This window comes from Sinocyclocheilus grahami, unplaced genomic scaffold, assembly GCF_001515645.1.
Source record: "Sinocyclocheilus grahami isolate Dianchi unplaced genomic scaffold, SAMN03320097.WGS_v1.1 scaffold980.1, whole genome shotgun sequence".
Lineage (NCBI taxonomy): Eukaryota > Metazoa > Chordata > Actinopteri > Cypriniformes > Cyprinidae > Sinocyclocheilus > Sinocyclocheilus grahami.
The window spans coordinates 199,118-211,535 of record NW_015506159.1 but is presented as its reverse complement, the minus strand read 5'-3'; the positions used below and the strand labels follow the sequence as shown (position 1 = coordinate 211,535).

The 12,418-nt window shown below is 39.0% G+C and overlaps 1 protein-coding gene across 1 annotated transcript in view; it reads right to left on the bottom strand.

Annotated features, from left to right (window-relative positions):
• The window catches only part of LOC107565077 (CUB and sushi domain-containing protein 1-like), a 208,201-nt gene that overhangs the window by 62,183 nt on the left and 133,600 nt on the right, over positions 1 to 12,418 (bottom strand). The gene's annotated exons all lie outside the window — the stretch shown is intronic.

Here is a 12,418-nt window from a genome sequence, read left to right as displayed (position 1 = left end):
CAGTTAATTCTCATATTGTATTTTCAGAAAGTTTTGGAATATTTGTCTTCTCCCCAAATTTGTCACTGCTGAAACACAGTAATAATCATTTAATTAGAAGGGTTATATTGACCTATTAAGACTTTGCTTACATCTATATTGTAATGTAAATACATATTTTTTTATATATTTTATAAAAAAAATGTCAGAGGTAAATCAATGACAATTACATTTTTAACAATATTATAGTGTAATTTGTGAGATTTGTTGTATATTGAATCCAATTTTTCTTTGTAAAAGGCAAAAAGTTGATCATACTGATTTCAAAGTCAAGGATTCATTAGTTTGAATATGCATTGTACCAAAAACTATCATAACATCTTAGTTGATAATTCAGTATACTTTATTTTTGACAAAACATCCCAAGTTTCGGTAGTGACTGCACATTTTCGGTAGTAACAGTAATGCTTTGGTAGCAACCACATCACATAACAGAATTTTAACTTGCATATTAAAATAAAATAAAAAATTGCATAACTTTTGTTTATTTCCTTTTTGTCAAAACCAAAACAATAATGACATATCGGTAGTGACAATTTTAGATACTTTTAAACCTAGCTCAAAGATGCTAATCAGCACATGATTAGCTAGCACAGTTCTGAACAGTGGTACACATTTAAAAACTAAATGCTATGGAATAACTCCCAATAAAGTGTGCTTAATTGCAGAAAAAAAGGTGTTTGGTAATGACGTTTCATTAAAGTTACACACTGATTTTTCAGACTTTTGAACACATTTACCTCAAAATGATGGGGCCTATCTACTCACCATGTAGCTATGATAGAGGGGGGGACATAGGAATATTTCCAGATCATAAATGTAATGGTGTAGTTAAAATCAGTCTCAGACAATGGACTAAAACATACACTGTTACATTTTTCACATGAAAATGCGGGACACATTTTTTTACTTAAAGTTTAATAATTTACAAATAAAACAATCGCATTGTTATGCACAAAATTCAATAATGAATTCAAAAGTAGTGTATTGTGCACTTTTTTCATTTAAAAGTACTGCTATATCAACAAAAGTGCAATAACATTTGGTAAAAAATTAAACACTTTAAACAAATAAGGTGCTTTTTTTACAGCAGTATTCCTTTTACATAGTAGCAGTTAAAATATTTCTTGGAAATCTTAACTTATAAAATTAATGTAATCAAATTAAATATAAAACCAAAGTTACTTGCCACTGCCAGGGCATTAACATTTTTATAGAAAATATTTTATAGTTTGCTATAGAAAGACAAGTAATGCTTGTCCAGGGCCTCGACATTAACACTATAACAGGCAAGAGATATCACTATAGAGACCTGGACTATCGCTTGACCCAAGGCGCGGTACAACACTTGATGGGTGAGTGCGAGTACGAGTGCGGGTGCGGGCGGGTAGAGACTCATGCGGGAGAATGAGGGTGTACTCATAATAGGCAATCTTAACCGTGCCCGAGCGCGTTTGACCCCCAAAGCCCGGTTCATTGGACTAGGGTGACCGCTTCGTTCTGTTCGTTTTAGTGATGGGAAGTTCGGCTCTTTTCAAAGATTCGGCTCTTTTGGCTCGGCTCCCTTAGAACAATAGTCCTCTTACGGCTCCCAAATGGCTCTTTATTTAGTATCACTCTGAGCCTTCTATTTTAGCCAAATTTAGCAATTGTGGATGGTTTGTGTGTTGGTAAGCAATTTTTTATTCATTGTTTTCATAAAAGCCTTATTTTTATGCTTTTTTTAGTTACAAAAAAAAAATACACAGATACTATTATTTAACATTTTATTGCTGTTTTGTTTTCTCTCTCACTCCGTTTTTTCACGAGTTCATCAAACAACAGTGGTAAGTCAGAATCACTCATCAATCACGGTGAGTAATGGCTTCTTCTCCTGATATTGTTGTTTGCACCGCTTGCCACATGTATAGTTTAGCTCTCTCTGTCGGCGACGGTGGATTCACATGTGATAAATGCAGGGAAATAGTTAGGCTGACAGAGAAGGTTTCAGAATTAGAGACACGCATCCAAACTTTAATTGAGGATAGTAAGAATGTGAGGGCTTTGGATACAGCTTTGGATGCGGCTAGCTCAGGGAGTCCTGTACATTGTTCAGTTCCGGTTACAGAGCCTCCGCAGCAGGGCGACTGGGTGACTGTGAGGCGTCATAGTCGCGGGTCAAAACACCGCTCTTCCGTTCCGATCAAAACATCAAACAGGTTCTCCCTACTCAGTGACGCATCCACTGAAAAACCTAATCAAAGTGCTCTAGTTATTGGCAATTCTATTGTACGGAACGTGAAAATAGAGACACCAGCCTCCATAATCCAATTTTTACCAGGAGCCAGAGTGCCTGACATCTTGGCAAATTTAAAAGTGCTGGCTAATGCTAAACGTAAATTCAGTAAGAATGTTATTCACACCGGCACTAATGATGTTCGACTATGCCAGTCGGAGATCACTAAAAATAACATTAAAGAGTTGTGTGAACTTGCAGTGTCAGACACTGTAATATGCTCTGGTCCCTTCCCTGCTTACCGTGGTGATGAGATACATAACAGACTGTCATCACTCAATGGCTGGATGTCTAAGTGGTGCCCGCAGAATAACATAATTTGCATAGACAATTGGACGAGTTTTGGGGGCAGACCTGACCTGTTGAGCCTAGTTTCTCCCAAGGTTTTTTCTCCATTCTGTCACCGATGGAGTTTTGGTTCCTTGTCGCTGTCACCTCTGGCTTGCTTAGTTGGGGACACTTAATTTCCAGCGATATCGTCGGCTTGATTGCACAGATACTATTTAAACTGAACTGGGCTGGATGATGACATCACTGAATTCAATTATGAACTACCTTTAACTGAAAATTGAGTGTTTACTATTGTCATTTTGCATTAATGACACACAATTTTCCTAATTAATGTTGTACAGTTGCTTTGACACAATCTGTATTGTTAAAAGCGCTATATAAATAAAGGTGACTTGACTTGACTTGAGCGAAGGGCTCCTTCTCTGCTGTCTTCATGTGCTATCGGAAGACCACCAAGATCCTTACAACACTACATCTCTGACGCTGCTCGAATATAAGTGCGGATGAAGGACTAGAGCTTCTTTTATGGACACTGGGACAGTTGTCTCTTAAAGGGGTCATAGGATGCCCATTTTTCACAAGTTGATATGATTCTTTAGGGTCTTAATGAAAAGTCTGTAACGTAGTTTGGTTAAAATTTCTCAATGGTAGTGTAAAAAACACCTTTTTTACCCTGTCAAAAACAGCTCTTTCAGATCAAGCCATTTTTGTAGCAGTTTCCTTTAAATGCTAATGAGCTCTGCTGACCCCGCCCCTCTCTTCCGAGCTGCTCTCAGAGAGACTGTTTACTTTAGCCGCCTTCATCGTGAAACTTGCTAATTAGCACATTATTAGGAAAGGCTATTTGAAAAGATTAATTACAAAACATTATACTCACTTCTTCTGTAGATGAGACTGGATCATGAATGATTTGCGCGAACATAGACGCATTTATGTAGATCAGGGGAGCATTCCCTTCAGAAACAAATGTAATCCACTGCCAGTTCAGCGGCTCAGATGTCGGGAGTAAATGACGACTGCTATGTTCATTATTACATTCAACAACAGAACACCTCAATCACTTAGGAGTCATTATTGTCCCTCACGGAGGGTAAGGGTGGCCCACTGGGAGTAATAGGCTTTCACTTCCAGTCCAAGTGCCATTATCTCCTGCCGCTCTGGCCACCGACCTGCAACCAGCCACTCATGTAGTTTCTTTAGGGCAGGATCTGCTTCCTGCTGCCGCCGCAACTCATGAAGTTCCAGGGGGTCACAGGCCCCCTCCCCTCTATCTACATGCCGCACTGCCACCTCGTCTGCGGCCTTTTCCCGCTCTTCCTGCTTTTTTTGGCAGTCGACCTCCTCGCAGGGGCGGCGGGACAGGGCATCCGCATTCCCATGCTGCCGGCCGGCCCGGTGCTGCACGTCAAAATCATAGTCTTGAGCCGCCTTTCCACCGAAATTACCAGGAACAATTTGTCCCAGGAACAATTTTTCCCCCAGACCTGTTGCTGTCTACGTTTTCACCGCGGTCTAAAGTACCAAGAAGATTAGGCAAATAGTCTGGTGACATAGGTCTGCGAGCGTTTCTCAATATCAAGTACGCAAATTTCTGTCTTGCATCCTCGGTAGTTTGGACTTCGCGAGTTCGACTAGTAAGCCCCAGCCACGTTTATACAGCCCCCACTCAGCGTCAAAAAGTCTAGTCCCATAATACATGCATATTCTATGTCCGCCAACCAAAACTCATTGATGAAAAAACTTGCCTTCCTCCTTTAAGGGCCACCCGCTCCCCAGTTACCATTCTCATCTGCATCGTAGCAGCTGACCACCCAGTTGGCGTTGACCCTTCCATTCCAGAAAGGGTTCCCGGATGGACAATGGAAATAGTAGACCCCATATCGATGAGGGCTCTGCTGGCATGCCCGTTTAGAACACAATACACGTACAAACCCTGTGTGTGACCTACTAGTGAACATTTCCCATGGAGGGGTATAGACTGTGGTTGGAGCAGCCATCCCTCCACCCGACCACTCGCTCCTAGTTTTCTGGAACCGTAGACTTTTGGGGCAAGGGTGCAGGGTCAGGACAATCACGGGCAACATGCCCCACATCCCCGCAACGGTAACATGGGTCCCATCGAGTAGAGCACCTTCGCCGGTTCAGGGGCTGCTCCCTGCCCTCGTCTTGTTGCATAAGATCTCCCATATGACATATCCCATCAGAATCGTCAACATCAGCACGCTCGGCTTGGCATATTCGGGGCCGGGGGGTGATACAAGGGGGCCGCTGCTCAGACTGTCAGTAATACAGGCTCCGCTCGCTCTGCCTCTGCCAGTGCTTGAGTCGGTGTTTGGGGGGTATATAAACGAACATGCTGTCTCAACTTCTTCTGAAGCAGGGCTTGCAGAAATGCGTGGAGAACCAGCTCCTCCAGTGCAGCTGCGGTGCACTGTGGGTATCCTTGCCACATATAGAACCGCACATCAGCGGCCAAGGCCCCCAGAATCTCCCCTTCTTTCTTCCGTCTACCGGCCAGCTGCTCCCATCTTTGCTCTGCTGTCTGCCGTGCACCAAACCGCTGTTCAAGTACCCCTGTAAGAGTCTCATAGTCTCTCTGCTCTGCCGGAGTGAGATCAAGCAGCACTTGTAATGCTGGCCCTTCCAATGCTAGTGCAAGCTGAGCCGCTGAATCCTCCTTACTCCATCCAGCCCGCCAGGCTGCCAGCTGCACTTGGCAAAATAGGGCTCAGGTGGCACAGATCCGTCATATCTGGGAAGCTTAACATTCACCTGCGCTGGGCCAGACTCAACCCTATTACCTCCCTTACCTGTATGGGAGGATGGCACTACCTCAACAACTCAAAACCAGCATGTGTACTTCCACCAGCTGACACGTCATCATCATCCTAGCTCACGTCCAACTTGCATGGATCATGAGTTTTCGCCTCTAAAGAGGCGATTGGGCCATCGCGGAAAAGATTGCGGCATTCTCGTGGGCAGGTATAGCTTGTGCACTGGCTCCAGCCACTTCTCTCACTCCCAACGCGGGTGTCCACATCGTGGAAGGCACAGGGTTTTCCCTGCCGCGACTCCTCACTTCGTCTCACATCTCCTCTACGAGACCGCTCAGATTGCGTAGGATGCGTCCCAATTCGTGCTCCGACATCCCACTTCTGACACCAGTGTAATGTCTGAAGAATGACAGACAAAAGACGTTCCGTGTATTCACGTTTAATTAGAATGCAGAACAGCTGTTTACAGCCGCACCAGCCTAACTAACTCGCTCGTCTCTCTTTTCCGGGTCCTGAACTCCTGATCATTGCCGGTGAAAAACATATAACAGCAATTTCCCAATGATTATAAAGTCTGTGCGCTACATTACATTTGTTATCATGCTGATATCTGAAGAAAAAAAAAACGCACTCTTCATGTGATATAGATAAACTATATTAAATTATATGAATATAAAAATAATTTTTTGCTGTCTACAATTTGGAATGCATGTGTGCACTCTCTGGGTGTGTTTTTTGATATATCAATAATGTCAGATAGCACATCATTAAAACAATACACCATATTATCGCAGATGAATATACTAGTGTATTGCACACCCCAGCCTCGACTTGAGTGGAAAATGAAATAATCTGCAGTCGTGCAAGCACTTGTTTGCACATGAGCAAAGGTGTTTTTAGGAGTCTAACTTGCAAGCGCCAGAGCACTGATTCGTCAAACCTGCTTGCTTGCAGTCTGTGCTCTTCCGACTTTATTTTGTAGTAAGTAACGAATATGCTTCGGGGAAATGTATCAGAGTAAAAGTATACATTTTAGTAAGGAAATGTAGTGGAGTAAAAGTGAAAGTACAGAAATGTGAAGGCTCAGAAACATAAAAACGAAATCTTTACTCAAGTAAAGTACAGATAGTCCCAAAAATACTTAAGTACTGTAATTACACCACTGAGCACAACAGCTGCTTTCTGAAAGCAAAAATCCCATTAATTTTCTCCATAGAAAAAAAAAACATTTAAAGGGTTAGTTCACCCAAAAATGAAAATTCTGTCATTAATTACTCACCCTCGTGTTGTTCCAAACCCGTAAGACCTTTGATCACATCAGTGGTTGAACTGTAAAGTTACGAAGCTATGTGAATACTTTTTTGCGCAAAGAAAACTAAAATAACGACTTTATTCCACATTTTCGTCTCTACTGCGTCACTTTGGACACGCGTTCACGACAGTATCATGACGCGAGCGTGTGGCGGCGCTGACCCAGATCCGGCGTAATGACGTCATCACACTGGATCTGTAACTTGTAACTTTACAGTTGAACCACTGATGTCACACGGACTACTTTGTCGATCATCTTGGTACTTTTCTGGACCTAGAACGTGGTAGTTACCTTGCTGTCTATGGGAGGATCAGAGAGCCCTCATATTTCATCAAAAATATCTTAAATTGTGTTTCGAAGATGAACGAAGGTCTTACGGGTTTCGAACAACACGAGGGTGAGTAATTAATGACAGACTTTTCATTTTTGGGTGAACAAACCTTTAAGCCTAAACAATTTCAAGACAGAGATACTGTGAGCTCTCAATTATAATTCTATAAAAGCCACAATTGAATCTTGTGAAACTTGGTTGATGTTTTTTTGTTATGCCCAAATGTGACTATTGATTTCAGTTTATTTATGTCTGGACAGTAATATTTTTGTTGTCATGATCACTATTTAAACACCAAATTTTGTTGTTGTTGTTGTTGCTGCTGTTCTTGTTGTTTTTCTTTTTGTTTGTCTGTTTTGTTGTTTTAAACAGAATACACAAATATATACTGCATCATTGTTGAGCCTAATATTTGCATGTTTACTCCATATTAATTTCTTATGCACTAAAATATGTACAGGCAATCATACCAATGCTGTCGCTGACTATTGCATAATATTTATTGGTGATTATTTTCAATGCAAAACTGAAACGAGATGTTCCTTAATGGCACAATGATGCCACATGCTTGGTAATCATCTTTACACTATGCTGATGGATTTATACCTGAATAATTGCAAACATAAAAATGGATGTTGCATTGTGATGTACTGTAAAAAAAAAAAAAAAAAAAAATCAATACACTTATTGCAGTTATCTGAAGCATGCTCAGCTGAGTGCCAGCAGCTTCTCACTTGACTAAATCACAGATGCACAGTGCATTCTCAGGAACAATAAAAAGCAGTCCACTAGTTGTTCACACAGATACCGTTTTTGCTGATTGCACACTTTGTTAGGCCGTTATAACAAATACACTCTTGATCATTACATCTTATTAATACATCAAAATGATAAATAAATATGATGTCTGCTGTATTTCTCATAGGGGCTTGTACAGTGCAAAATAACACAGTCCTAGCCATTTGCTGAAAATATACTCGCCTCAGGCTATCCAAGGTATAGATACATTTGTTTCTTCGTTGGATTGGAACAGATTCTGAGAGATTTACCTTTACAACACTTGTTCACTAATGGATCCTCTGCAGTGAATAGGTGTCATCAGAATCCACAAATAATGGACACAACTCTGTGTTGTGTGTTTGTAATACATTTGTTATTAAGACGTTTTTTTTTACTTCAAATTGTTGTTTCCAGATAAAATATGAATCCATTATTCATAATATTGCTTTCTCCAGTTGAAAAGTCATCTCATCTGAATCAGAAGAGAAATATATACAGATCAAGCACCATTTAGAAAGTGAAAATACTCATAAACAGTTCTGTACAAGTATGTTGTTCTGGACAACAGGGGATGGATGGTTTAAACTCAAAATGCCTTAAAGATGAATGTGCTTCCTGCAAACAGGCAGCTTTTCACTTCACAAGACATTAGTTGGAGTTGTGTGGATTATTTGTGGATTATTGTGATGCTTTTATTTGATGTTTAGATTCTCAATATCTGATGGTGTCCATTCACTTCAGATGATCCATTGATGAGCAAGTGATGTAATGTTAAATGTCTCCAAATCTATACAGATGAAGAAACAAACCGATGAAGATTTTTGCCATGATTTTCCACTGATTTACAGTCTGGAGAAGTCGACGCTAGTTGCTGAAAGTCAAAGCCAGTCTGCAGATTTGTGTTGACAGATTCTAGCACCTTGTTGAATTTATATCATGAAGAATTAAGACAGTTCTAAAGGCAAAAGGAGGTCCAACCAGGTACTAGCAAGGCGTACTATATAAAGTGGCTGGTGAGTGTAGAATTTAAATGATTATGGGATATGATTATGGTCACACATCAAGTGCACTTCTTTGATGCATTGACTAGCATACTAATGCACATGTACTTGATTATAATTTAACTTTAATGTGCCTTTTGCTATTACATTTAAATTAATAGATTATAAAAGTACTAACTTGCAATTTCCTCATTACAAATGTTTAATCACAAATATATTTGAATACATGGCATACACATTTCAAAAGAAATTACAAAATTAATTCCTAATACATTTTAATTTAATTGTAAGTGTCTGAAAACATTACATTCAGTTCACATTTAAGTATATTATAAGTGCATTTCCATAATAAGTACTATTTTGGAAAGTATGCTAAAGTGTAATACTTTTTCACAAGGTCAAACCTTGTACAAGCTACCCTAAAATAAACAACTTTTATTAATGCTGGTTTAACTGTTTTGATCTTTACCCTCCAACCACCTGGATTTATTAATGCTACTTTTCAAATCGTGAGTAAGAATTACATGTATTAGAAATGTATAGACTGCTTAACATGGAAGTTAAATATGCCAGTTTATCAAGTTCATGCCATCAAATATTATATTATTAGTGTAGAATATGTTATGCATAGCTGCCACAGCTAGTGAGCACAATGATGTCAGTCCTGCTGGTGTAGCTCAGAGCAAAAAACACCAGCCCAAAATCCATTCTCTTTTTAATGAGGTAATTTATCATTTAGCAGCATGTGTGAGGGGACAAAAGTTATATAGCCTTATCATTATAAGTTACATTACTTTTTCACAAAGATGTGTTCTGAAGTTTCAAACACAAGAACGTGCTTTTTATATACCACCTTGGTCAATAAAAATAATTTGTAATGTTTTGTTTCTTTAGTTCTTTTCTTTTTTATTCTATCTATTAATCCTACCTTTATCAGTGGCACCAACTGTTAAACTGAGCTCCAGACTCTTACCAGTAGCTGAAAGAAAGAAAAAAAAAGAAAAGAAAGAAAGAAAGAAAGAAAGAGAAAGAAAGAAAGAACTGGCTTTGTGTAAAAGTCATTGGGCATGCAAATTCAGTGATGCAAATTGTGTTTGGGTCTGCAAGCAAACTAATGTATACTGAAAGTAATTTTAATAGGTCCCGTTAGTTGGAATTCAGTTTATACCCAAAGTGAGAGGAGACCATGCCAACATAGCATGCACGTTTTTTCAGAGTACGCCAAGCTGAACCAACAGCATCAAACAAGAGATTGGCTTAATTAAAGGTGTAGGTGTATAAAGCTCAATGAACAGAGATTATATCATTGTCCTTTCAACCTCTTCTGTTTTTCCGCTGAAAGCAAAATAAGGCAAAATCGTTCCACCTTCAGCCAGGCACCATTAGCAAATGTTAAATAAGGCTTGTGAGTGTATCTGCATATAGATGTTGTCATTGATTTCAATTTACTTGTTTTGATTCCTCAGCAGGGCTTTGTGTCAATCTCAAGTCATGCATAGCCGATTACGACTGGTAAAGAGCACACTTTTGTAGACCTCAGTAAAGCCAAATGACTCTCACGAGCTGGGAATGAAGCAAGCTGGGCTCTTAAGGAAGTGCCATTTGAATGAATGCAGGTCTGTGCTGATTAGTACTCTATTTGGCTGTGTTGTCAATAAATCTACATATATAACATCTGAAAGTGACAACTACATTCTTCTTTGTAACCTTGGCTCATTCTTAAATGCTTCTTCTTAATGATAAATCCTTTCTTTTATATATCCATCATTTTATCATTACTCAAATCCCATCTATCCATCATTGGTGCAGCTATAATATGATGAAGATAAACATAATGAAGAATTTTCACATTATAAAGCTTTAAATGAACAGTTCGCTCTATATGTCTTTATTTAATCACACTTTTACATCATTCAAATCTTGTATGCTGTTATTTTGTCTATAACAGGGCTAGTCAACTCAGGTCCTGGAGGGCCAGTGATCTGCATAGTTTACTTCCAACCCTTATCCAACACACCTGTTCATCATTTTTAAATAGTCCTCAATAGTTTTATTAGCTTGATCAGGTGTGTTTAATTAGGGTTGGAACTAAACTCTGCAGGACTGAGTTGAAGAACCCTGGTCTACAATCAAAAAAAAAAAAGTAACTTCATGCAGCTCTTTCCCTATCATTGTGAAAAAGAAGTGTGCTTCATTGTATTATTTATGCACTTTGTAGTGTATTCAAATCTTAAAATTACATTATCAATCAATTAATCAATCAATCAATCAAACAATCAATCAATAAATAAAAGTACTTGCAGCTAAAATAATGTTAATTAAATAAAAGGCCACTTAGGCATACATTAAAAATATAATTTTATTCTGTTCCTTGAAATATTAAAGGGGTCATATGATGCGATTTCTATTTTGCCTTTTCTTTAGTGTGTTATGTAGCTATTTGTGCATGTATAAGATCTGCAGAGTTACAAAGCTCAAAGTCTCCCACAAAAGGATTTATTCTATCTATCTGTTCATGCAAAGAAAGAAGGCGTGGTTTCAGGAACCGCAGTAGCGTTGATGCAGCCATGTCAGGGAGAAGCTGTGTGTTTCTGTGCAAAAGCAAAAGCACTTTATTTGGCCTTCCGAAAGTAGATGCAATGAGGAATCATTGGTTAAGATTTATTTACAAGAGAACAGCACAACCCAGATGTTCGAATTTGTGCAACGCATTTTATGGACGACAGTTTTGTGAACCTAGGAGAGTAGCCTACAAGGCTGGCTGTGCAAAGGCTATTTCTAAAAAAAAAAAAGGGTAAATTCCGACTTTGCTATGACAATCTGGCGCTTATTCTGAATCAGCTACTGTAAGTATGTTTTCTTAATAGTTTAAGTATTTGCTATTGACTGTTCAAATGCTGAGTTTTGCGCCGTGTAGAGTATCGCGCCGTGAATGTGTGTGCATGAGAGAGAGACATCACAGTGGAGTCAGCTTTCTTAATCGCGGCTTGTGTACTGCAAATACATCCGACCATCATCACTGTGTCTGTCACGTGACTCTGTTCCCCTTTCGGGCTTGAACTGATGGTAAAACTAAGGACATTATGTACTGTCTTTACATTTATGTTGAAAGCTGAAGCTTGCGATTATGGAAAGGGGCGTTACATTTCTGACGCGTGCTTGTGGTGTTCGGCCAATCACAATGCACTGGGTCAGTTGGCCAATCAGAGCAGACTGTGTGTGACTTGTCGGAAGGAGGGGCTTTGTAGAAAACGACGCGTTTGAGAGAGGCGGGGCATAGAGGAACTACACTAATGTACAGTATTTAAAAAAATAATGTGTTTTTTGATAATTTAAAGCATGTCAACATATTCTGTTACACCAAATACACAAAATAATGATCTTTAAAATAGCATCATATGACCCCTTTAAAGTTTAAATCAGTATGTTTTAATAATCTTTTGTCGTGCTTTAAAGAAATACACTTATTTGAATGTGTTGACTAACATAGCAAAGTGCATGTAAAATATATGATTATAATCTGTATCATTTGAACTGCAGTGTTATTCAGTATTATATTTAAAGATAACAAACTGTATCTTTTTAAAAAATCGTATATATATATATATAGAGAGA